Consider the following 27,500-nt stretch of genomic DNA (forward strand, 5'->3'; position numbering starts at 1 on the left):
TTTCCCCCCAGACCCTTACGACCATATCTGTGACTCCATGTCGCCCTCTTGCGGAAGGAACCAAAGTAGTTGTTAAACCCCATGACAATGGGACCCATATGATATTAGAGGGCTTGATAGAAATTAAAGAGAACAAAGCTGATATAACGATAGTTAAGTTATCAAATAAAAGAGTGGTTTTAGGAAGTGATTCTGTGTGAATTAGTTATGCGAAATTGCTTATAATGGGATATTGGGAGCCACAACTCCAGCCCGCACAGACGATCGCACTCAGAATTTGATTATGCAAGCGCGAAAATTATTGCCGTCTGAATATCAGCCTGTAGTTAGTGACATTGTCAATAATTATTCCGATGCAATTGCGATTTGGGATGAGCCACCCGGGAGAATTGATCGATTTCCCTTCAGCATTGAAACTGGGCAGGCGGAGCCGATCAGGTCAAGGCCTTATAATGTACCCATTCATTTCCAGGGAGAGAGAGAAAGGGAAATCAATAAATTAAGGGAACAAGGGTTAATCAAGGTGAGCGAATCCCCCTGGGCTTCTCCAATTGTAGCTGTTAGGAAAAAGGATGGCTCGGTAAGATTGTGTGTTGATTATAGAAATTGAATGCAGTCACTAAGGATACTGCATTTCCATTGCCCTCGATCGAAGAATTACTCGTGAAAGTACGGGATAGCAAGTATTTTACAATTGTTGATTTAAAATCTGGATACTATCAAATACCCATTAAGGAAGACAGTAAATGTAAAACGGCATTTATAGCTAACGATCGATTATTTCAGTTTGATTTTTTTTCCTTTCGGTGTTAAATATGCTCCAAGTCATTTTTCTAGAGTAATGATGGTGGTTTTGTTGCCCTTAATTGGCCATAATGTTCTTGTTTATTTCGATGATATAATTACAGGGAAAACGGCCGAAGAACATAATAATATTCGTGAAGTTTTAAAGCATTACGACGTAATGGTATGAAAATAAATTTGTCAAAGTTCAAATTTTTCTGTAAACAGGTCGAATTTTTAGGTCACATAATAACCCCAGAAGGTATCCAACCCTGCCCCAGTAAAGTAGCAGCTATTAGAGATATTCCCAGGCCACGTAACTCTATGGAAGTAGCTGGGTTCCTTGGGCTCGCTGGGTACTACCGTAAATTCATAAGAGGTTTTGGAGAGATAGCGAGACCCTTAGATGCTTTAAAGAAACAAAAAGTAATAAATTGGGGAGGGGAAGAAGAAAGGGCCTTTAACCATTTGAAAGCTGCCTTAACTAGCAATGAATTACTCGCATATCCTAGATTTGGTCGCCCGTTTTTAGTGAAAACAGATGCGAGTAGCGTAGCTATTGGTGGCGTAGTTTCTCAACGAGATGATAAAGGCAGAGTTAGATCCATTTGTTTTGCTTTCCAGGTGTTAAAAGGGCCAGAAAAGAATTATAGTACATTCGATCGAGAGGCTTTGTCTATTCTTTGGGTTATAGAGAGGCATCAGTTCTTTTTATTAGGTCAGTCGATTGAGTTAGATCTATTTGTTTTGCTTTCCGGGTGTTAAAAGGGCCAGAAAAGAATTATAGTACATTCGATCGAGAGGCTTTGTCTATTCTTTGGGTTATAGAGAGGCATCGGTTCTTTTTATTAGGTCAGTCGATTGAGTTGCAAAGTGATCATCGCCCCTTACGTGATTTGTATTATAAAAATTATTTGACCTCCCGTCAAGCGTGATGGATTGAGAGATTGTTAGAGTTTAATATAAAGGGTTTTCACCACATAGAAGGTAAAGCTAACAAGGTAGCTGATGCTCTCTCTAGAGGTGCAGTAATAGGAGTAACAACTAGGGCACAAAAGAGGAACGAAGAATGTAACCAAAATAGTGAACACCCCCATCATGATAGAGGAAATAGAGAACGGGATGAGAGTTCTCGCGATGCACATGCAGTAGATGAGAGAGAGAGAGAGAGAGAGAGAGAGAGAGAGAGAGAGAGAGAGAGAGAGACAGACAGACACAGACAGAGAGAGAGAGAGAGAGAGAGAGAGAGAGAGAGTCGACTCGGGAGAGGGAGAGAGAGTGTCGACTCGGGAGAGGGAGAGAGGGAGTCGACTCGGGAGAGGGAGAGAGAGAGTCGACTCAGGAGAGGGAGAGAGAGAGTTGACTCGGGAGAGGGAGAGAGAGAGTCGACTCGGGAGAGAGAGAGAGAGAGAGTCGACTCGGGAGAGAGAGAGAGAGTCGATTCAGGAGAGAGAGAGAGAGAGTCAACTCGGGAGAGAGAGAAAGAGGCGACTTGGGAGAGAGAAAGAAAGAGAGAGTTGACTCGGGAGAGAGAGAGAAAGAGAGCTGACTCGGGAGAGAGAAAGAGAGAGAGAGAGTCGACTCGGGAGAGAGAAAGAGAGAGAGAATCGACTCGGGAGAGAGAAAGAGAGAGAGAGTCGACTCGGGAAAGAGAAAGAGAGAGAGTCGACTCGGGAGAGAGAGAGAGAGAGAGTCGACTCGGGAGAGAGAAAGAGAGAGAGAGTCGACTCGGGAGAGAGAAAGAGAGAGAGAGTCGACTTGGGAGAGAGAAAGAGAGAGAGAGTCGACTCTGGAGAGAGAAAGAGAGAGAGAGTCGACTCGAGAGAGAGAGAGAGAGAGAGAGAGAGAGAGAGAGAGTCGACTCGGGATAGAGAGAGAGAGTCGACTCAGGAGAAAGAGAGAAAGGCAGTCGACTCGGGGGAGAGAGAGAGAGAGAGAGAGAGCGAGGGGGAGAGAGAGAGAGAGAGTAGACTTGTGAGAGAGTTGACTTGGGAGAGAGAGAGAGAGAGAGAGAGAGAGAGAGAGAGAGAGAGAGAGAGAGAGATTGACTTGGGAGTGAGTTGACTTGGGAGAGAGAGAGAGAGAGAGAGAGAGAGAGAGAGAGAGAGAGAGAGAGAGATGAATATATCTGGGTGACCGAGGACATGACCAGGGGTGTCCAAAATGAATGCCCTGATGATTCAGGTTTGATTGACTTGTGAGGTTGGGACATGAAAGAAGTCCTAGAGGGACAGAAAAAAGAGGAATGGATGGAAAGAGTGCGAGCAGTGAATAGAGGGGAATCGGAGAGTTATCCGTCATTTCTGAATGTGCCTCGTGAGAAATTTTTTATCGAAAATGATATCTTATATTTTGCTTACGAGAAGAGGGGAGGGGAATTTTGTGCATGGGTAGTTCTTCCTCCCTTTTTAATTAAAAGAGCCATCCACATTGTACATGCAAATCCGTATACAGGGCATTTAGGTATTGATAGAACATTAAGGAGAGTACATGAATCCTTCTTTTGGTTAGGAATGAAAAAGTCTATAGAGAATTATATAAAAGGTTGTCATGCTTGTAATTGTTTCAACGAACATAAAAATACTGTACAGGAAGCCAAAAAGTGGCCTGTTGTTCCCATTAAATTTTATAGAGTGTATATGAATGTAGTAGGACCATTTCCTACTGGGTTAACACAACATAAGTATATATGTGTATTTGTGGATGCAGTTACTCGGTACACTCATACTTATGCAATGTTGGATAAATCTGCAAATTCATTATTCCTGGCGCTGTGCTCTTTCATTACTAGGTTTGGTTGCCCGAAAATTTTGATAAGTGATAATGGTCTTGAGTTTATAAATAAGGTGGTGAAATCAGTCACGAACTTGATGAAAATTGAACACTTTTCAGTGACCGCATATAGGCCTCCAGTAATTGGCTTAGTAGAGTCGCATAATAAGGAAGTAGTGCGAATTTTGCATTACTTAGTGGCTGATGACCCCTTTCATTGGCACAACTTGCTTCCTACAGCTGAGCTAGCTTTGAACATTGCATTTAATGCTTTGCTCAGGGACACGCCTCTCTTTATAGTGTATGGACAGGATCCTGTGTTACCATATACGGTACTCATTAATTCAAAACTATTGCCAAATTATTTAACTGAACATACCGTGTATATTCATTAAATCTATTGAGCAGAGTAATGAACACCTGAAAGGTTTTTGAAAAGAGCTAATGAAAATCACAGCTCAAAGTATGATGGTCGGTTCAAAACCGCACGGCTAAAAGTATTTGTGGGCGATCGTGTGTATTTGAAACGATTACAACCTAGGAAACACAAACTAGAGCCAGCGTATTTGGGTCCGTACTGAGTAAAGATGGTTGTCTAACACAGTTGTGATACAAAACATTTTTGGGCTCAAGCCATGTCGTCCTGATGGAAGGTTCCTATTGGTAGTTTTCTAAGGGATATTTGGCTACAGTGATATTCCCAGAGAATTGACCTTTAGGTCTCCAGAATTCTAACTCCTGGCTCGAATATCCTTAAAATTTCTCTTACGGATATCGCATAATATCAGGGGACGTATATCTTGATACGACACATAGCAATCTTCACCCCGAGTAGCATTTTCGTTTCGAGGGGGAAGAGTGGTGAAAACAGAAGGGGAGCCGTTATCAAGGTTACCCTTTTCCCCGTACTATTACGAGGCTCCAAGATGGCGCTCATTCCTATTTCAGTAGCGATTTCGCACGGTGGTTTTCCCTGTTTTCTAACGTTTTTTATCGTTATGTAGAGGATTTAACATGCAATCTCCAACTTCTTCTGCCTCTGGAAAGTTGAGTATTTATTCTTTACAGTGTATAATTTTTAGCTCCTGCTTCACAGTGAAATTAGTTTAATTTAATGTGCTATGGAGCTTGGCCAGTCACCGGAGGCGGCATGGGCGCTGTCGTTCGTTATGCATGTGTTATTTAGTTAGTAGAACGACATTCCCGGTTGTAATAGCATTAATAAAGCTATTTAGGCACAATTATAATAGTAAAGATATATTTATGCATACAAATTTCCTCTTCCTTATGTCAATCGTATACGTTAAGAGTTTCGGCGATTTAGGTAACCGAGATCTCGCCCCGCGCTAGGCTACCTAGCTTATGCGCTTTAGTATACTTTCATACATTATCCCCGTTTACCCTTGTGTATCGTTTTATCAATTCAACAGGAGATAGTATATCTCCTAGAATTAGTTATATAACTCTATACTCGTCTCCTGTGGAGATTTAAGGGTAATCCCTCCTTCCCTCTGAGTGCCGCCATAGGCGACAACCCTATCTTAGTCTTGTCATAGAGTAGTTCACTCAGGCTTGACTAGGCAAGTGTTTTCTTTCTCCCACCCTTGCCGGCGAGTATCCTGGCTTGGGTTTTCGACAGAACCTCAGAGTATTCAGTCTTTCTGCCAGCGGCCGAGCAGCAGGGCGAGTATTCACTCCCCTGCCAGCTTAGAGCTGTTGGCATAGGAGGCTAAGCCTCCCTAGGCCGCACTTGAAGTGGTAGTATGATGCCGCCACCCTCTCCCCTGCAGTGTAGAAGACTAGTCCTGTTTCGGCAGACCCTAGGCTGAAGAATAGATATTCTTCTGCCGCCTAGGATGGCGCCGATACTAAAACAAAGTTTCACACTTGTATGGAAGTGGCAGCAATCCTGCCGCTTTCTTCTACACTTGATACAGGACCCTTTTCCCTGCCCCTCTCTGTCCTTTAGCGATGGCCTAGCTATCGCAATTCTGTGGCCGTCGTCCTAAAATCTCATTGCTTGCTGGGTAGATTGTGGTGCCGGCCGGGCTCCTACATAAGCAGCTGTATAGTCACTCAGTCTTTCCCTTATGGACGCAAGGCTCCGGGAAAGGTTGTGCCGGCTGTGACGGCTGCCGGTGGAAGACCCCTCTGCTGCTGAGTGTTCTTCAGTCCTCCCTTGGACTACCATCCACATTCCTGAAGCCAGATCTTGTGGCAACGGATCTTGTGGCTGGATGGAAGCTTGAATAATGCATTCTCCCCTTCCATTTGAACCCTCATTCTGGAGGAAGGCAGTAAGGTTATGTACTTACACCCTTATTTATTGTAAACATACATTTTAATAAGGCAGCCCATCACTCCATGCTTTCTCTCTCTCTGTCAGCTAGTTCCGCCAGGTACTAACCCAGCCGGCAGCATGTTGGCTGGACTGGTGCCGTCAGGTACTTACTCAGTCGGCGGCATGCCGGCTGGACCAGTGCCGTCAGGTACTACCCAGCCAGCGACATGCCGGCTGGACTGTGCCGCCAGGTACTGGCCTAGCTGGCAAGATGCCGGCTGAACTACAGCATATGATTATACAGTAGCCAGTATATTTGCAGTATAGTATATACTGCAGACAGAAAACCATGGTATATATTATACAGTAGTTATTTTCCAACATACCTTGTGTATCCTTGCACAGTCTATTGTTGAGACCAATACTATATTGAAAGAAGAAAATTCCTTCAATGCACTGATTAGTAATCAGTTAATAACTTACCCCACAATATTAAATAACTTAAGAAGGGTCAGTGGTAGTATACACTTATTCTATCTCTAGAGGTTAGAACCCTTCTCTTTTGAGTTTGCTCTGATAAAGGAAACTCTATAACCTTAATATTGGGGGAGGTCACAGCAATTGCCTGGACAGGAGACACAAGTATGTGTCTTTCCTATTTCCCTTCTAGCTTACTATCCTAAGCTATAATGGTTAAAATATCAATATTTTGCATAATCTGTTTATCATGTGAGATAAACAACCGCATACTCATTTAATTTTCCTTTCTTTACAGGAGGAACCCCAGATGAAATGCGATGTGATCTTCTGCAACCATAGGAGTAGGAACTTCTATGGTCATAAAGCGTGTAGGTCTCATGCCCCCTGCACCATCACCACTGAAACCCTGCGGTACTGGGACTCCCAAGACTGCAACATCTGCCGGACCTTGGTGACCGAAGGTTTCGACGACCCCAAGTCAACGGAGTCGAGGGATGCAGCACGAGAAAAGCTGCGCAAGTGAGTAATAGGGTTCCAGAAGAACTCTCCGGGACCGTACCTACCTAACGACAGGATGCGTCTGTTCCCGAAAGCGGGTAGTGAAGCTGTCATGCCCCAAGCATGACCCGGACCTCCCTGCGTCCAGATTGCCATCGAGACGGATGTCAGTGAGGCGTTGCAAGGCATGGACATCCACCAGGAGGAAAGGATGTCTGAAGTGTATACGGACACTGAAAAGGATCTACTAAAGAAGGATCCCGAGGAGGAGTCTACTCTACCTCCGGAAGAAGAAGATGAGGTTGAGTCGGAGTCCCTTCCATCTGTGCCGGCACCGGAGTCGTTACCCTCGACATCTGCTTCTACCCCTCCATTGGATAACATGAGCCAGGCACTGGCCCATCTTACGGCCTTAATGGAGAACATTCGCAAGCAAGGCGAAGCAAGGGAAGCTCGACTCGAGAGAGAGCTGCGTGAAGCTCGACTCGAGAGAGAGCTGCGTGAAGCTCGACTCACCGCCTCCCGAGGGTCATATAAGCGGCCTAGATTCCAAGACCTCCCATTATGCTCCGAAGCCAATCCCTGGAGGTATGCAGAGTTTATGCTGATCACTAATGGCAAACTCTACATTTCGGAGGAGATGGGAGCCGTCCCCTTAGATGACATCCAGTTCTGGCCAAGCTGTAATGCTTACCCAGAATGCTTCATTCGACTGAAGCAGGAGCTAGCGTCAAAAGAGGAGACGGAACCGAAGGAGTTCATGGTTTTCGACCATGACAAGGCACAGGCTCTCTTGTCGAGCAGTCTGAAGAAGGTGGGTTACACAAACACGAAAGTGTCTGCCTTGAGCAAGAAGCACCCTACCTTTCTTGCTCCTGCTTCAATAGCCTTCCCCTTTACGTTGAAGGCTTTTAAAGCTGTTGCCAAGGCAGTGGAAGCAGGCAAACCATGCCCTGCACTAGATGAGTGTAGGCCTCTGTCGTTAGCCCTGGCCATGGAGGATAAGGAATGGAAAGAAGTCCACCTAACCTTCTCAGTAGGGAAGTTGGATGCAGATATCGCGGGACGACAGTTCAGTGAGAATCTCCCGAAACTGTCAGACTTTCTCTTGCGCAGGGAGCAAGAGGCGAAGGAGAGAATGGTGGCATCCTTATCCCTACAGAACTGCATCGAGATGTATGCTCATGGCCAAAATGCACATGGTCACCTTAGTAAAGTACCTGTACGCCTTTAGGAAGGCTAGGAGAGCCTGTAGAGAGTTCATGTTTGCTACAGCGACAGTAAAACACGAACCCAGGAAACTGATATCTTCCAATATCTAGGGTAAAGACCTCTTCCAAAATGAAGCGGTCAAGGAGGTAGTTGATAGAGCTGCCACGAAGAATAGGAACCTTCTCAAGAAGTGGGGCATCTCATCAAAGTGCAAGTCTTCCCCGGATGCGGGTCCCCAACCCAAGAGGAAGACCAAGAAGCCCAGACTACCCTCTCGGCCTGCCCAACAACATCCCACAGTCACCATGACCGCGGTGCCCCAAGTGGTTGCTCAACCACAAACCACATTACAAGTGGTGCCTCAGCAGCTGGTTGCCCAGTCACCAGCATTCAACCCTGGGTTTGAGAGACAAACCACTACCTTTCGTCCCAAAGGTAGAGGCTCCCAACGGGGCTCCTCAAGACACTCCTCACGAGGTAGGGGAGGACGCGGTCAGGGAGGTAAACCCTCCGGACAATCAAAGCATTGAGATGCTTCAGGTAGGAGGGAGGCTCCAACACTTTCAGGATCGTTGGACCTTCGATCCTTGGGCCCAGAGCCTAATGAAGAATGAACTAGGATGGAGATGGAGCAAGCTTCCACCATCATTTCCTCAATTTTTCCAGCACTCGATCCCCTCATTGGAAGAATATACCCTAGAACTCTTGAGCAAACTGGTTATAAGGAGAGCAAAGTCCATCAAATTCCAGGGAAGGCTGTTTTGTGTTCCCAAGAAGGACTCAGACAAACTCAGAGTCATTCTGGACTTGTCGCCACTCAACAAGTTCATCGAGGATGTTAACCCTTCAGCACATAAGGACCCTGTTACCAAAAGGGGCGTACACAGTCTCAATAGACCTGGCAGATGCTTACTGGCATCTCCCAGTCAGCCGCCCCCTCTCCTCCTACCTAGGATTCAAGTTACAGAAGAAAATGTATGTGTTCAGAGCCATGCCCTTTGGACTAAATATAGCCCCAAGGATTTTCACGAAACTACGCCTAGAAGGTGTTCAGGTAGTAGCTTACCTGGACGACTGGCTGGTGTGGGCAGCATCCAAGACGGCTTGTCTGCAAGCATCCAGGAAGGTTATCCAGTTCCTGGAACATCTAGGATTCAAGATCAACTTCAAGAAGTCTCGACTCTCTCCAGCTCACGAGTTTAAATGGCTGGGAATCCATTGGAACTTGAAGTCACACCGTCTCTCCATTCCCCCAGGGTAGAGGAGAGAGATTGCGAGGTCTGTCAAGAGACTACTGAAATCCGACAGGATCTCAAGACGCCAACAGGAAAGAGTACTTTGCCCTCTCCAGTTTGCAGCAGTAACAGACCCAGTGCTAAGAGCACAGTTGAAAGATGCGTCGGGAGTCTGGAGAAGATACGCATCAAAAGCTCGAAGAGATCTACAAAGACCGATACCGGCCTTACTGCGATCACTTCTCAAACCGTGGTTGAAGTTCAAGAGCCTGACGAGGACCGTGCCCTTGCCTCCACCTCTGCCATCAGTAACCATCCATACGGATGCCTCGACAGAAGGATGGGGAGATCACTCCCACCGAAGGAAAGCCCAAGGGACTTGGTCTTCCCTGTTCAAGACCTTTCACATCAATATTCTTGAGGCCATGGCAGTCCTCTTGTCATTGAAAAAACTCTCTCCTCGCAGATCAGCCCACATCAGGCTGATCTCGGACAGCGAAGTGATAGTGAAATGTCTGAATCGACAAGGCTCGAGATCGCCCCACATCAACCATGTCATGTTAGCCATCTTTCTTTTAGCGAAAAAGAAGGGATAGCACCTATCAGCAGTTCACCTACAAGAGTTCCGCAATGTAACAGCAGACGCTCTATCCAGGCTAAAGCCGATAGAGTCAGAATGGTCCCTAGACACAGACTCATTCTCCTTCATCTTGGAACAAGTCCTGGAACTGCAGATCGATCTCTTCGCGACGAGCGACAACAAGAAACTACCTCGGTATGTAGCCCCATACGAGGATCCTCTAGCGGAGGCGACGGATGGCATGTCCCTCGACTGGAACGAATGGACCAGGATTTATCTGTTCCCTCCGACCAATCTCCTACTGAAGGTCCTCAACAAGCTGAAATCCTTCAAGGGAACAGCAGCTCTAGTAGCCCCCAAGTGGCCCAAGAGCAACTGGTTCCCTCTGGTAATGGATCTGAAGCTGAGGCTGGTCCCTCTACCGAACCCTGCTTTATCTCAACTGGTTCAGAAGGCGACTGTCTTTGCTTCATCACAGAGAACCCAAAACCTTCATCTCATGATTTTCTCACCTTAGCGGTTAAGAAAAGATTTGGGATCTCAAAAAGCAGTATAGATTTCCTAGAAGAATACAAGTCAAAGTCAACTAGAAGACAATACGAATCGTCTTGGAAAAAAGTGGGTCTCTTTTGTCAAAGCAAAAAACCTGAAGGAAGTCTCAATAGACTTCTGCCTGTCCTTCTTCATCCACCTTCATGAACAAGGCCTAGCTGCCAAAACGATAACGACGTGTAAGTCAGCATTGACTAGACCTCTTCTATACGCTTTTCAAGTGGACCTGACGAACGAAATCTTTAACAAGATCCCAAAAGCATGCGCTAGACTTAGACCTGCAGCACCGCCGAAGCCCATTTCATGGTCTTTGGACAAAGTCTTACGTTATGCCTCAACCTTGAACAATGAAAATTGTTCTCTTAAGGATCTTACTCAAAAAGTTATTTTCCTGTTTGCCTTAGCCTCAGGGGCTAGAGTTAGTGAAATAGTAGCCCTATCAAGAGAGGAGGGCCATATTCAGTTCACAGAAGTGGGAGAATTGAATCTCTTCCCTAATCCTACCTTTCTCTCCAAGAATGAGGTACCCACTAAGAGATGGGGTCCCTGGAGAATCTGCCCTCTGAAGGAAGATGTCTCTCTGTGTCCAGTAGAATGTCTAAAGGTTTATCTTCGAAAAACTTCAGACTTCAGGGGTGGACAGCTCTTCAAAGAAAAAACCTCAGGATCAATATTATCCCTGAAACAACTGAGGGCGAAGCTCACCTACTTTATTCACAGAGCAGATCCTGACAGTACACCCGCAGGTCATGATCCAAGAAAAATTGCTTCCTCACTGAACTTCTTTCAGTACATGGACTTCGAGCAACTTCGCTTATATACTGGATGGAAGTCATCCAGAGTGTTTACAAACATTATGCGAAACAAGTGCACGAATTGAAGCATTACGTGGTGGCGGCAGGTAGTGTAGTAAAACCTGTCGTCTAGTGCTGCGATGAACAGTGAATTGATTGGGACTCTCAATTCAGGTGAAAAGGTGTTGACACCTCCAGTGCAATATTTTTTATATGAGTGTCACCAAGGTGACACTAGGACTGTTCAAATTTTCAGGTGAAGAATTATACAGATAACACTTGTGCCGTATGTATATTGTACACAGTGTTGATAGTATCCAACATTTACTGAAATTATACTGATAAATTTTCCAAATTTTTAAATTTTTATGGTGACATTAATCTTTTCTTCCTTTTCAGGTAAAAAAACTTTATCTGTAACTATTGCATTTATAATTCTAATTTTATTTACCCTTGTTATTTACTCATTTAGCCTAAATAAAGGACTAAAAGCGTAATTGCGTCTTATTTCACCCTGTAAATAGCTCAATAAAGATAGCCAGAGTTCTTTACTTAATTTCCTAAGTAAAACTTATATTACTTAAATTACTGGAATAAACGAAACTAATAATTCTGATTGATAATTATATTTGTTCCTACAATATACAAACCTTGAGACTCTTTTTACTGTCTAGCACGAACCATCCCTGCAGGGGGCAGGAAGCCCAAACATTGGTCCATGATTAGAGGTAATGACGTATAACAGTATTGTCATATTTCTTAATGGTCTGTATGACCATATAATATTTTCCCAAGGTTAAGGCACTTATACAAATCCACAGATACAGTACTTTCTAGTAATTCTCTGGTACACTTCCATCAGGATGACATGGCTTGAGCCCAAAAAACGGATTTTGAAGCGAAGCAAAAAATATATTTTTGGGTGAAATGGCCATGTCGTCCTGATGGACCCCCCCCCCCCTTTTTCCATAAAAAAGGCTTAGTCAAGATCCCTCCCGAAACTACTATATCTGTAGCACCATGCTCAATGCTACAAGGAATGAGCCTCGTAATAGTACGGGAGAAAGGGTAACCTTGATAACTGCTCCCCTTCTGTTTTCGCCACTCTTCCCCCTCGAAACGAAAATGCTATTCGGGGTGAAGATTGCTATGTGTCGTATCGAGATATACATCCCCTGATATTATGCAATATCCTTAAGAGAAATTTTAAGGATATTCGCGCCAGGAGTTAGAATTCTGGAGACCTAAAGGTCAATTCTCTGGGAATATCCCTGTAGCCAAATATCCCTTAGAGAGCTACCAATAGGAACCTTCCATCAGGACGACATGGCCATCTCACCCAAAAATAGATTTTTCGCTTCGCTTCAAAATCCGTTTGTTAATGGCGCAGTGTCTGATCATCATCAGGCACACATTCATGTGGTACCTGAAGAGGTAGTTTTCAAAAGTGTTCCTCCTTACCCCTCCATACGTGACATCCCTCGAGTTGATGAGTGGAAATTTTTTTTCCTTTGCTGTTGTTGTTGTTTGAACAGACTTCATTTCTTCTTTTGAAGTGTTTTAAATAAACGTGATGATAACAATGTGTTATGTTGATGCTAAATCTATACGTAAAATGTAGTGGTAATTTTGCTGAGTGTGGAAATACGTATAACATTGTTGAGTGAACCTAAAAACAATCATAGGTTAAATAGGTCAAGTGAGATCCGTCAGGTGGATGCTGTATTATTCATGTATTTATATGATTCCTGGTTGCTGAGGCCTGGGCAGTTCCTGAATGACAAGTGGCTGCAAAGTTCAGCCTTGAGGATAGGCAGTGTTAGAGAATGTGTAGATGTGAATACCGTATACTTAATGTTATAAGAGAAGGGCGGGAAGATGAATGATTTTCTCGGGAGAACGGCTAGTGGCCACCGGTTGAAAGTTGCAAGTACAAGTGTTGTAGTGATTTAAATAAATGGTGAAACGGTGGTAGCGAGTTGTGTTGCGAAATTGTGCCGTAAACCTGGACAAGTAAAATTGAGGGATGAAAGAATATCTATTCCTACCCCTGTCCCACCCAAGAATCCCGTATTGCCCGCAACCAGAGGGAGGTTATTGATGAGGTTGTGTAGACCTGATGTTATGATTTTTTTTTCCACTTTGGGTATTGTGTGTTTTGGTTGCAGAAGGCTTAAGAAATAAGTGGAATTATTTATATTGTGTTATTTACATTTTTACATGCAATATTTCATTTTTTATTTTTTTGTGGAAGATGTGTTGTTTTTTGGGCGATTTCTATATTTATATTCTATGTTGCATTTCTGTTAAGTACATACTATGCCTATTCCAGGTTGGAGTATCCTCCCTATGTCATAGACTAGTGAAGGCGAGTGCTCACCTCCTCCCGGAGTGAGGAGCTTGAGGGGGAGTAATGTCCTAATTCATGTATATATGTGTGTATTTTATATCAAGGTAAATGAACTCAATATTCATGAGTAATCCACAAAAACCTATGTGTCAGCATGTTTTCCTATGATTGCATTTTGTAACGAAGGGTGTTAGTTGCCGGTGAGCACTCGAGTTGACAAGTCCCTCACCTGAGAGAGTAGTTGTTTATAGTGTACGTACGAACGAACCTTTTGTAATAAATGAAGAAAACCCATATGCCGACGTCTCATATACTATACATATATATATATATATATATATATATATATATATATATATGTATATATATGTATATATATATATATATATATATATATATATACACATGTGTATATATATATATATATATATATATATATATACATATATTTATACATGTATATATATATATATATATATATATATATATATATATATATATATATATATATATATATATACATATATATATATATATATATATATATATATATACATATATATATATATATATATATATATATATATATATACATATATTTATACATGTATATATATATATATATATATATATATATATATATACATATATATATATATATATATATATATATACATATATATATATATATATATATATATATATATACATACATATATATATATATATATATATATATATATATATATACATATATATATATATATATATGTATATATATATATATATATATATATATATATATATATATATATATATGTGTGTGTGTAAATATATATTTATGTACATCCTAGATTTCATCAATGTCGTCTTCTGTTTTGCAATATTCGTGGTCTTCATGCAAATATCCAAGACCTTACAGTTACGTCCAGTATGATATTCTTTTGTGCTCAGAAACTTTGGTTTCTAATAGGAGGCACTCATCTGAGCTCCTTATAACTGGTTTTAAGAAGCCAATAATGTTGAAACGTGATGCCATCCCTAGGGCCATGGGAATGGCGGTGTATATTAGGACTGAGTACCCTGCTTCTCATAAGTCCTGCTATCAATGTGGATGTCATGAGATTCAGGTAATAAAAGTTTGTGGCAGGCATAACAACTTTTATTTGTGTTCGATCTACCGGAATCCAGACATGGATGATTTTATCTTCGATTGTCTTCCCTCCATTATGGCTAAGATACAAGAAGATGATAGAAAGGCTTCTTTTGTCTTTGTTGGTGATTTTAATGTTCACCATAGGGAGTGGTTAAGTTCTATCTTTCCTACCGATCGCCATGGCTTAAGAGCTTTAGACTTTGCCTCTGAATCAGGCTGTGAGCAAATCATAAATAAAGCTACTCACAGGTCTGGTAATTGCTTGGACCCTGTATACACTGACTCCCCTTATGTTATAACTAGTAAGGTTGGTTCTCCAGTCGGGACATCTGATCATGCCTTGATTTCATTAGTAGTGAAGACTGAGCAGCCTGTCCCTGATATATCATACTCTTGTAAAATTTATATGAAATCCCAAGCAGACTGGAATGGGATTTTGCATGATCTTTTGTGCTTGAATTGGTCACAATTATATAGTAGTGCAGATCCTGTTGTCCCTTTGAATGAGAATCTATTCAACATAATTGATAGGCATATCCCTTCTCGTGTGCTAAGGTACCGAGTGAAGGACAAACCGTGGTTCAATGATGATTGTAGGCGTGCTTATTTGGAGAAGCAGGAGACCTATCACCTTTGGAAGGGTAACAGATCTGATTTGACCTGAAACAACTATACTCAGCTTCGAGCTTTTGCTCAGAGAGTTTATGCCTCAACTGAAAAGGAATACAATTTAACCATAAAAGAAACCCTTTCTAGTACAACTCAGGAACATAAATGGAGGTCTACCCTTAAATCTGCATTCTTTGGTGTAGATGCAACAGTTCCTCCTTTACCTAAACCAGATGGCTCAGTCACTCACTGTCCAAAGGAAAGGGCAACCCTTTTGGCTGATGTTTTTGACAGTAAACAGAGTAATGAAAAACTTAAACTTCCTCATTCCTGTTTTCCTGAGGCTAAACTAACTAGTTTAGCTTTTCGATCTTGTGAGATTAAAGCTCTGTTGATGGACCTTGATGCTTATGGAGGTGTAGACCCAAAGGGTATTTTTCCTTTGTTTTTTTTAAAGACAGCAGATTTCTTAGCTCCAAAGTTATCTGTTATTTTGCGCAAGTTAGCAAGAAGAGGAGCCTTTAGCACTTGTTGGAGAATTGGTAATGTTACTCATCTATGTAAATGTGTTTGTGGTAGCTCAAGTCCCACTGATTACCGCCCAATTTCCATAACTCCCATATTATCTAAAGTTTTTGAACGTCTTCTGGCAAAACGTCTTAACTGGTTTGCTGAAGGTAATCACCTACTCCCTAGTTTGCAATTTGGTTTTCGTAAAGGCCTTGGAGCATGTGATGCCTTTCTTACAATCTCCAATGCTGTACAGAAATCCCTTGATTGTGGTCAGGAAGTTCTTATGATTGGCCTTGATTTTAGTGCTGCCATTGGCCGTGTTAATCATGAGGCCCTTGTTTTCAAACTGAAACAGTTGGGAGTGAGTGGGTCGTTTCTTAGCATTATTATTGATTTTTTAAGTAATAGATCTCAAAGAGTAGTTGTTGATGGGCACCATAGTGGGTATAGGAATGTGATATCCGGTGTTCCACAGGGTAGTGTTCTTGGCCCATTACTTTTCATACTATATACACATGACATGTGGTTTGGCCTAGAAAACAAGCTTGTTGCCTATGCAGATGATGCTACTCTCTTTGCATCAATTCCATCCCCTGAATGTAGATCTGGGCTTGGTGAATCCCTTAATAGAGATTTAGCTAAAATTAGTGTATGGTGCAAATTATGGGGTATGAAGTTGAATCCTAAAAAAACTCAAAGTATGATTGTAAGTAGGTCAAGGACGGTGGCTCCTCAACATCCGGATCTCAGTATTGATAATGTTTCTTTAAATCTGTATGACTCTTTTAGAATTTTAGGTGTGATTCTCGAGAGCAAATTTACTTTTGAGAAACACATTAGGTCTGTGTCTTCTTCAATTGCACAAAAAATTGTCTTATTGAGAAAGTCTTTTAAGATTTTCGGTGATAAATCTATTCTGAAGAAGTGTTTTAATTCTTTCATTCTACCTTGTTTTGAGTATTGTTCTCCTGTCTGGTGTTCAGCTGCTGATTCTCATCTTAATTTATTGGGCAGAAACTTACGGTCTATTAAATTTCTTATTTCTGATCTAGATATTAATCTTTGGCACCATCGTTCAATTAGTTCATTATGAATGTAGCATAAGATTTTTCATAACTGACTATCCTTTACATTCAGATCTCCCTGGACAATTCTATCCTGTTCGTAATACTAGGCAGGCAGTTAATTCTAATAGCCAGGCCTTCTCCATCATGAGGCTCAATACTACACAGTATTCTAGAAGTTTTATTCCAGCTGTTACCAAGTTGTGGAGTGATCTTCCTAATCGGGTAGTTGAATCAGTAGAACTTCAAAAGTTCAAAGTTGGAGCAAATGTTTTTATGTTATCCAGGCTGACATGAGTCTTTTTATTGTTTATATGACATATCTGTTTTTGACGTTGTTGATAGTTTATATAAGACATATCTGTTTTGACACTGTTACTGTTTTTAGAATGATATATTGTTAATTTATTCTCATCATTTATTTATTTCCTTATTTCCTTTCCTCACTGGGCTATTTTTCCCTGTTGGAGCCCTTGGGCTTATAGTATCTTGCTTTTCCAACTAGGGTTGTAGCTTGCCTAGTAATAATAATAATAATATATATGTATAAATATATATATATATATATATATATATATATATATATATATATGTATAAATATATATATATATATATATATATATATATATATGTATATATATATATATACATATATATATATATATATATATATATATATATATATATATATATATATATATATATAAGGAAAGGCAACCCTTTTGGCTGATGTTTTTGACAGTAAACAAAGTAATGAAAAACTTGGTAATAAAAGTTTGTATCAAAGTGGATGCGATGGATTGGAGCTGTCTTATTGCAAGAAGACTCAGGACGGAATTCTTTACCCCATCTGTTTTATGTCGTCAAAGCTGAAGAAGCATCAATGAGCTTACTCGACAGTTGAAAAGGAACTACTAGTGCCAATCACAGCGATAAGAAAATTTGAAGTTTATGTGAACAGACCACAGAATGAAGAAATTACCGTTTACTTGGATCAAAATCCTTCAACTTTGGTTAATAACATGAAGAATAATCATCAAAGGTTAACTAGGTGGTCATTGTTTGTAACCATATTGTATTAATGTAAAGCATATATCAGGTAAAGATAAAATCGTCACAGACTATTTATCTCGGACTGAATCAGTGGATTCAGGCCCAGAATAAATAATCTATCTGTGGGAGCTATCTTACGAAGCTGGTCTAGCATACGAGTAAGTTTTATTCATGTATTTCATTTGTGTATTTAAGAGGTGTATAGCCAGCTCGTAATGTGGAGGGTTGATTTTTGTTTTATTTTTATTTTGTTTTGTTTGCCAAATCCAGAGAGAGAGAGAGAGAGAGAGAGAGAGGTAGTTAGTGTATTGATTGTTTGTTGTGAGAAAGACTGTTGGTATAACTGAAATTGGTCCTGTTTTTAGCAAGGTTAGGACAGTGGTGAATGTCTTGGGTGAATGGCTTTTTTTATTTGACTGCAGCTAGAGGCAGTTGTGTGTGTTAATGCTGGATTATCATTATTATCTTTTCGACCAGCGTGGAAGTGTTTGATTATTTTGACAGTAAGTACAATTTATTTATCTTCACTAGGAGTGATTCTGAATAATAGAAAGTTTATTTATCTTTGATTATAGCGCGATAATTTAGTTAGCTAGGAGGGTTCGTAAGTGTTTTTCTTTTTAAATTTGCAGACCGTAATTCCTCCTTTGGAGAGAATTTTCATGTGAAATTGATTGTTGACGACCTGTCTTGTAATAAGGAACTTGATACGACCACTCAGAATTATATAATTGTTGATGACCCGGACTGTATGAACTTTCGATTGCTGTTGTTGATGATGATGATAATTATGATGACGGTGATGATAACTACTACCCCAATCAGGGAGGCAGTTATGGCAAATTGCCCCACAGTGTAGTGTGTTACCCACAGAGCTGTAGTGCTGTAGTAGTTTGCCGTAAAGGACAGTTCAGTTTTCTGTGGACGACAGTTTTGGTGTCAACATAATATATATATACTTATTACGTATTGGTTGTGGTCTATTTTAGTTTTAAGTTTTGATAGGGTTTATTTGATTGTGGAAGGGTTTTGTTAATTATTTTAGTTTTAAGGAATATAGTATTATGGTTATGTTTTGTTTTTATGTCCTTTTTGTCCAAGAGTCCCGCTGCTGATAACCTAAGGGGAAAGTTTGTGTTGAGGAGACTATTGTCAGAGTGATTCAAGGGTTTGGGGGTTGTCCTTGCAACATCCCGCCACATTATTTTGGCACCCGAACAGGGACTGCCGAGGTGGGATTGGAAGGTGGACTCTTGGACCAAGGACTGATAGGATTAGGAATTAGTTTTAAGGCTGAAGAAATAACAATGGTAGAGCAGAACAAGTTACTGAGGGAGGAATTGCAGTTGATTAAGGAGCGGGAGGAGAAGTGTGGAGAAGTTGTCACTTCTTCCATATCGCTATCATTCATTGTCCTATTCTGATTCCTATCTATACTCCTATCATCTAATAAATCATGCACTATCCCATCTACCTCACTATCATCTGGCCCTAAAATCTCACTTATTTCCATCAGTATTTCATCCATTTCATCCAAACCATTTTCTACTTTTAATAAAAGATTCATCCATACTACTTATTATTCTCCTATCTCTCATTTTTGCATTCGTCATACTTTCTTTTACTTCATCAAAGGAAAAGCCACACACACTTTAGGTATCATTCATACTCAGCCATGATTCATCTGTATTAACACATTTATCTTCCACACTCACTTGTACATTTACATCCTTGTCATACTTATTCCTATTCTCACTTTTCTTATAAAATTTCCTCTTCTTTCATCCTTACTTAAAGCTCTCGTATTCTTCCTTTTCATATATTCTACTAACACCAACTGTTTACCTTCTAGACCTAATTCCTCATACAAACTAAATTCACACTTGTTCCTTTTCAACCATTTACTCATCCCATTCTCTTGGATATACTTTTGTACCTCCTTCCATTTACGCAACTGGTTGTGGTGTGCCCTAACTCATTCCACACTACCATCCACACACAACTTACTCAAAACATAACTTAATCCACTCAAACCAACTTCTAACACCTCATATGGACCTTCAAATTTATAACACACCTTATTTACATTCATTGTACCCTTTTCAATCACTACTTTCATCACTCTCTCACCAACTTTAAAGCTTTCAAACCTCTCATTTGCTTTCCTGCACACATCTGTATCATCCTCCGACACACCCAACCTCGGTCTTACTATCTTTTAAAAATTCAACACAAACTTACATGGAGACATACCTGTACTCTTATGCACCGTTTCATTATAAGCCCACAACGCTCTACCAACATACAAATACCAATCATTATCACATGTACTCATCATTCACAAAATTTCAGTTAATGTTCTTACTGTCCTTTCAGCCAACCCATTTGCACTTGCCATATAAGGAGTCGAATACACATGTTCAATACCCCATTCTCTTAACATCTGCTCAAACTCCCATCCAACAAACTCAGGGCCATTATCGCTTAACATTCTCACAGGCTTTTACACACACATCGGCAACATCACTTGACCAACCATTCTTGCAACAGTCTCACTCCATTTATCTTTGATGGGTACTGCATACGTAAATTTACTCATGTGATCAACCATAACAATCATTCCCACATGACTTCTCTCAGTTGCAGGCAACAAAATGCAATCAATCACAAGCATTTCAGATGGCTCTTTCATACGCAATCTCAAAACAGGCGGATTAGCATGCACTCTCTGATACTTCCCTTTCTGGCAATCTTCACACGTAGTCGCTACATCCTTACATATCTGACTCAACCCAGGCGTAAACAATCTCTCACGCATGCATTCCCACAATTTATTCTTACCCATATGCCCATATCTGTCATGCACTAACATACACATACTTAAAGCTGCATGCATCGGAAACACAGGAACATATATATCTTCATCCATTCCTTTATGCAGAAAATAAATATTCTTACACACAATAAGTCTATTACTAACTTTCTTATACACCTCTAAATCAGACGGCCATTCTTCTACCTCAATGGTATTTAACATACATTCACGTAACCTTTCAATTTACACACATTCATCTTGCATTTCTTCCACCTCCTCTTTAGTCAATAGATCATCCTCACTCCTTGTAATATCAACCATGCAAACAAAATTCTCCATAAATACACTATTATCTTCTATCACAATTACTTCACATACATTCTTCAGAAGCAAACCACTACCAATATCAACTGATAGATCATACAATCTTAAAAAGTCAATTCCTATAAAAAAAAACAACTACTGTGTATTTCAGGGACCATGACACCCTCTTTTTTTAATATAACTAATGAACTAGGCTTCTGATTAATGTGAAACTGAAACCACCAGAGTTTGAGACACAGACCTAATTAAGAAAAATGGATTCAAGCATCTACTCCGCAGTATTGTCTTACTTTATATAGAGAAATGTCATCTAAATTCTGTGGTTATGGCGAGAACGGAAATTAAGACCTGGCAACTAGGCGTAGAATGACGTATGTCAACCATGAAGTGAGCCCCTGACGTTTACACCTGCCACGCCCCCCTTTCTGTATGGTTATTAAAAGATATATAAGTTGTAGTGAATTATACTGCTCTTTGATGGAATCTAAAGATACTGATTAGTTATTATATTTAAATAAACTAAATTTTAGACTCACTTGTGTTTATTATTTAATTAATAGTTAATTTTACGAAAAAAAGACAAAAAAATTAAAATCTCGGAAGGCAGTCAGAGAGGTGATCGCGCTAGGGAAGGTACACGCCTGTTACATACGGTCATTGACAAGGCTCCTGCTGACACTTTGCTCACTGACTACTATTGACATTTTATATCATGTCTAGAATGCTTCACCATTGTCCACAAGGTTGTCGTAATGCTTTTGTGTTGCGACTCTTAACATACTTCAAGAGGGAACAACACAACAATAAACTGAAAATTGGATTGAATAGGTTGGTATCATGTTGTCATGTTTAATGCCGTACCATCACGGACATATATAGTTGAATATGATGCATTATCAGATTCTCTCTCTCTCTCTCTCTCTCTCTCTCTCTCTCTCTCTCTCTCTCTCTCACACACACACACATACACTGTATATATATATATATATATATATATATATATATATATATATATATATATATGTGTGTATATATATATATATATATATATTCTATTTCACTGTTGTAACTTTATTCATTATAATGTTAGCTGTTATATTACTAATTATGTACAATACATTTATTGTTAATAAAGTATTACTATTCTTCCACCTCCATCCAATCCTCAGCCATATTAAATATTTATAATGACCATGTTATGTGCGCATCCTCAACAATCATTCCATAACTTCAACACAATAATGACTGCATTCCTGTATTGAAAAATAAAAACACCTTATCTCTATCAAAGATATAATTATATATAATTTCTTGTACTGATATAATGAGGGGGCGTGGCAGGTGTAAACGTCACGGGCCTCACGTCATAGTTAACATACGTCATTCTGCTCCTAGTTGCCAGGTCTTAATTTCCGTTCTCGCCATAACCACAGAATTTAGATGAAATTTCTCTATATAAAGTAAGACAATAATGCGGAGTAGATGCTTGAATCCATTTTTCTTAATTAGGTCGGTGTCTCAAACTCTGGTGGTTTCAGTTCCACATTAATCAGAAGCCTAGTTCATTAGTTATATTAAAAAAAGAGGGTGTCATGGTCCGTGAAATACACAGTAGGCATCTCATTTTCTCCCATTACAATGAAATTATGTTCCACCTCCATACTTCCCAGTTTTACTTTCAAATACACTTCTTCCCAAACTAGCAAACTTCCTTTACCTATCCCATGAATTCTCACACTCGTACATTTCCTTTTCACTTCCCAATTGTATCGCTCTATTTCCTTGATAACAGACATATTCACTAATGACACTTGCGCGCCTGTATCAATTAAACTACAATATTCATTCTCATTTATATCCACATACGTCATCATTCTTCCTTTTACACCATGCATACAAATGTTTACTCTCCTATCAATAGGGTCATTCTTGTCACACCTATGTTCATCTTCGCTATCTTCCATGCTCATACCATTCAGATTCAAGTCACTCAGGCAATCCCCCTTCTTAATCAACTTGCAACATCTTTCATTACATTGTAACCTCAATATATACGCCCTTTCAGTCTCCTTATTTGCCTGGTAGTGCATCGGACAATTCCACCCAAAATACAAATAAACAGTGACACCATACAACATACTTACTACCAACAATACTTTTGATAACAATTCACCCCCAAGCACACTATCCTCCTCCTTATATGCCATTTTCTTCGATACTTCATTCCTAACACTCATTCTAAGCTCATCTACACTAGCAGGTATATCCCTATTCAAACCCTTCAATTTCAACTTATTCAACCCACTCAAAATACATTTATACACCGTATCATCCCCTTCAAAACTTTGTACCACCACTAAATCTTCCGTCAACCTTTCAAAATTACTATCAATCTCACTACTATCTTCTATCTTATCATGCATTCTTGACATCGCATCTGCTATCACGTTCTTACTCCCAGGTACATATTCTAGCTAAAGTCAAATTCATTCAAATCCTCTATTGTCCTCGGAACACTATGCACAATAAATTTCACTCCATACAAAAATACCTTCAACGCTTTCACGCGAAACCTTATCGCAGCCAACTCCCTTTCAATCATGAAATACTTCCTCTCAGCCTTATTAAATGCTTTACTTACATACGCTATCACTCTCAACTGTTCATCTCCATTTATTCTTTGCAACCACCCATTCTAATCCCACTAGCATCCGTATATAACTCTAGCACACGCGCATGCTCACTATAGTCGGGAAAGGCTAAAGTGACGTCTCTCGCGGCCTCTTCTTTCAAGTTTTCAAATGCTTCTATCATACGCTCATTCCATTTCAGTCTCGTACTATTTCTCTTGCCTGTCCACTCATTTAGAGGCTTCCCTATTCCAGAACAATCTCTGACAAACTTCCGACCAAATTCAATCAAATCAAGAAAACCTCTCAACTCACGCACCATACGAAGATGTGGAAATTCTCTAGCCTTACACACAAACTTATCACTCTTCCTTATTCCCGATTCACTTACTACATGCCCAAGAAATTCCACCTCCCTGGCCAACCATGTACACTTTTCAAGCTTAACCTTCACACCAACTTCTATCAAACGTTCTAATACTTCTTCAAGCAACTGCATGTGTTCCTCAACAGTCTCACTCGCAATCAAAATATCATCAATAATAACAGTCACCTTCCGTCGATCAAACCCAGCCAAAACAACATTTATCGCCCTTTGGAAGGCAGCAGGTGCATTAGCATGGCCAAAACTTAATCCTCTAAACTGATAGTGACAATTACTACTCGAAAATGCCGTAATGGGCCTGCTCTCCTCAACCAGAGGCATCTGGTAATAACCCCTAACTAAATCTAACTTTGTACAAACTTTCATACCATGTATCTTATACACACAGTCAGACACTACATTCATCGGGAAACGTTCTTTAACAGTTACTTTATTCACCTTCCTATAATCAATACACATACGTAAACTTCCATCCGGCTTTCTTACAGGTACAATGGGTCTATTCCAGGGGCTCTCACTCCTTTCTATTACACCCATTTGCTCTAACTCCTGGCACTGCTCTTCTATTTCTCTGGCAATAGGCGGAGAGAAATGTTGGACGCTGATATATGGGGGTATCATTACAAGGAACTATCTTAAATTCAGGTTAAAATGTGAAGTGTGTTTATTTTGCTTAACTTGCTTATAGCATCTTGCTTTTCCAATTAGGGTTGTAGCTTGGCTATTAGTAATAATAATAATAATAATAATAATAATAATAATAATAATAATAACCTCGTGTGAACCAAGAAACGTAAGTGTAACAGTTACATATATGTAAATTTCAGTGTTGTACAGTATGTTCATTAGAGTGTTAGTGTTAACTCTTCATTAATTATCAAAATTGAATATTTTTATAAATTATTTTACAGTTAAACAAGAATTGTATGATTTTCATAGAGTAACATTTTCTTGTCTTAGTATAAGGTTTTGATCATATTTAATATTTCAAGAGATTCAATTTTGGTGTTAATTGTTCTGAATTATTGTTATTTTTTTTGTAAAATATATTTATTTTTTTCAAAATGTGTTATTTCGACATTCGATATTTCTCTCGATTTCTTGACTTAGAACTGAATTAAGAGAATGGTTTTTGAATAGTTCTCATAAATAATCACCCAGTTTTGTTTTGAGAGTAACGTAAAAGACCTTCATTTATATTGTCGTCTGGTAGTTACGCAATTTTCTTAGAGCTCGGGTATTTTTCAAGTATAACAAATTTAGGTAAATATAAACAGGTGAGTGTGGAGCTTGGGAGCTTAGTAATTCTCCTGCCATAATTATATATATATATATATATATATATATATATATATATATATATATAAGTATATATATAAGTATATATATATATATATATATATATATATATATACATACATATATATATATATATATATATATATATATAAACAGGTGAGTGTGGAGCTTGGGAGCTTAGTAATTCTCCCGCCATAATTATACATATATATATATATATATATATATATATATATATATATATATCTATATATCTATATATATATATATATATATATATATATATATATATATATATAGATAGATAGATATATATATATATATATATATATATATATATATATATATATATAATTATGGTGGGAGAATTACTAAGCTCCCAAGCTCCACACTCACCTGTTTATATTTACCTAAATCTGAGAATGACAGAAAATAGATGGATATTAAGTATAACAGAATAGGTCTCTACTGTAGACACTGCAAAAGATGTGTATGTGTCCATGGCAACTTATAAACATCTTTGCCTAACAAGAAATGTTATTCACTAGGAAAAATATACAACTTCCCATTAACCCAAAATGTGTTGTGCCTTGATTTTATCAACGCATTATGAGCTACGAAAGGATGACGTCAATATTAGCGATGCTTCATTTTTAAAATTCCCGGGATTCAGTCTAGGACCTCCTGAGACTTGCTCAGTGAGTAGATATATTCTTTACCCAACCAGCTTGCAGCTGGAGGAAAGAGTTACAGGATATTGTAAGGTTTTACATACAATAAAAGGGGAAAAGGTAACATCAACCTCAGTTGGTGGGCGTAGCTATCGACGTATGTGTGTGTTATTGGTAAGAATGTTTTTTTCATTTCCGACACAGTTTATCAGTATTTCCTGCTTTTATTCATTAGAATGGCCTATCATGATGATAATGATTCTTTATCATATACTAGGAACTTTGACATTGACAATGTCGGTGATTATGACATATCAAATGATGAAAGTGACAATTGTCCAAACGCAATCGGTAATATTTATGGGTACAAACGAATATGCCTAAAAAGGGATCTAAAGCCCTGTCCACACGATCGAGCATACACGACGGGCAAACAGTGATACCAGGCCACAATAGTTAGTGAAAATGAGGGTTGATAACGTCAAGAGCGGGAAAACTAAAGGCAGGGATCTGGCAACACTGTATGATGCCAGATCCCTGACTGTGGTTTTCCCACTTCTGACATCATTAACCGTCTTTCTTACAAACTATTGTGGTCTGGTAGCACTGTTTGCCCGTCGGCCATGCTCGATCGTGTGGACAGGGCTTAAAAAGGATGTGTAACACAAAATTGAAGTCTTCAATTTGTAGTATACATTATGAATAGGTTTTATATATATTTTTCATATATGCTTATCCCTTTTTCCTTCCTCCTAAGGTATGTAATAATAGTGTTGGCCGGAGAGAGCGTATGCAAAAACACGCTTACAAATACACACAAACACATCCATTCAACAAACAATCATATCTTGTATATTTATTAACATTCTAACACGAAAAAAAATTAAAATGCATCAAAAACTATTTTATCAAAGCCATCAAAAACAAAAAAGTTCTTAACATGTGTTTATCATTTTTAATATTTAATTTTTTTTTAAATATATTCTCTGCACTTTTGTGAGATTTAATTATTAGTTATTTATCTCCATTTCAAGGATATTCTTTTGATATATGAATATTGAGTAATTTAGTTTGTAATAAATGAGAAAATATTAGTTTTATGATAAAATCACGAAACTCATGATGCGGCCGTCGTCCTCTAGCAGCAGTCCCCTAGATTCCTAGAACTTCTAGGGTAAATAAATAGCAGCCAAGGCCACCCAAGTCATCGATTTCAGTTAGGGCAATTAGTTCTATTCAACGATAGATTTTTTTTCTTCGATTTCACGGTTTAAAAAAAAAAAAATTTCGGAGGGTAAACGGCCTATAAAACTGTCAGTCTCGTAGGAAGTAATAACTGGGGGGAAATATAGACATCTCTTGTATTCTGTTTCAACCACAACCACATTTTAGATGAACCAAAATGCTTACATGCAAAACTAGTAGACTAAAACCAACTTTCAC

General features: G+C 39.3%; 1 protein-coding gene across 1 annotated transcript in view; it reads right to left on the bottom strand.

Annotated features, from left to right (window-relative positions):
* The window catches only part of LOC137631096 (interferon-induced very large GTPase 1-like), a 111,530-nt gene that overhangs the window by 83,701 nt on the left and 329 nt on the right, over positions 1–27,500 (bottom strand). The window lies entirely within an intron of this gene.

This window comes from Palaemon carinicauda, chromosome 39 (genome assembly GCF_036898095.1).
Source record: "Palaemon carinicauda isolate YSFRI2023 chromosome 39, ASM3689809v2, whole genome shotgun sequence".
In the NCBI taxonomy this organism is placed as follows: Eukaryota; Metazoa; Arthropoda; class Malacostraca; order Decapoda; family Palaemonidae; genus Palaemon; species Palaemon carinicauda.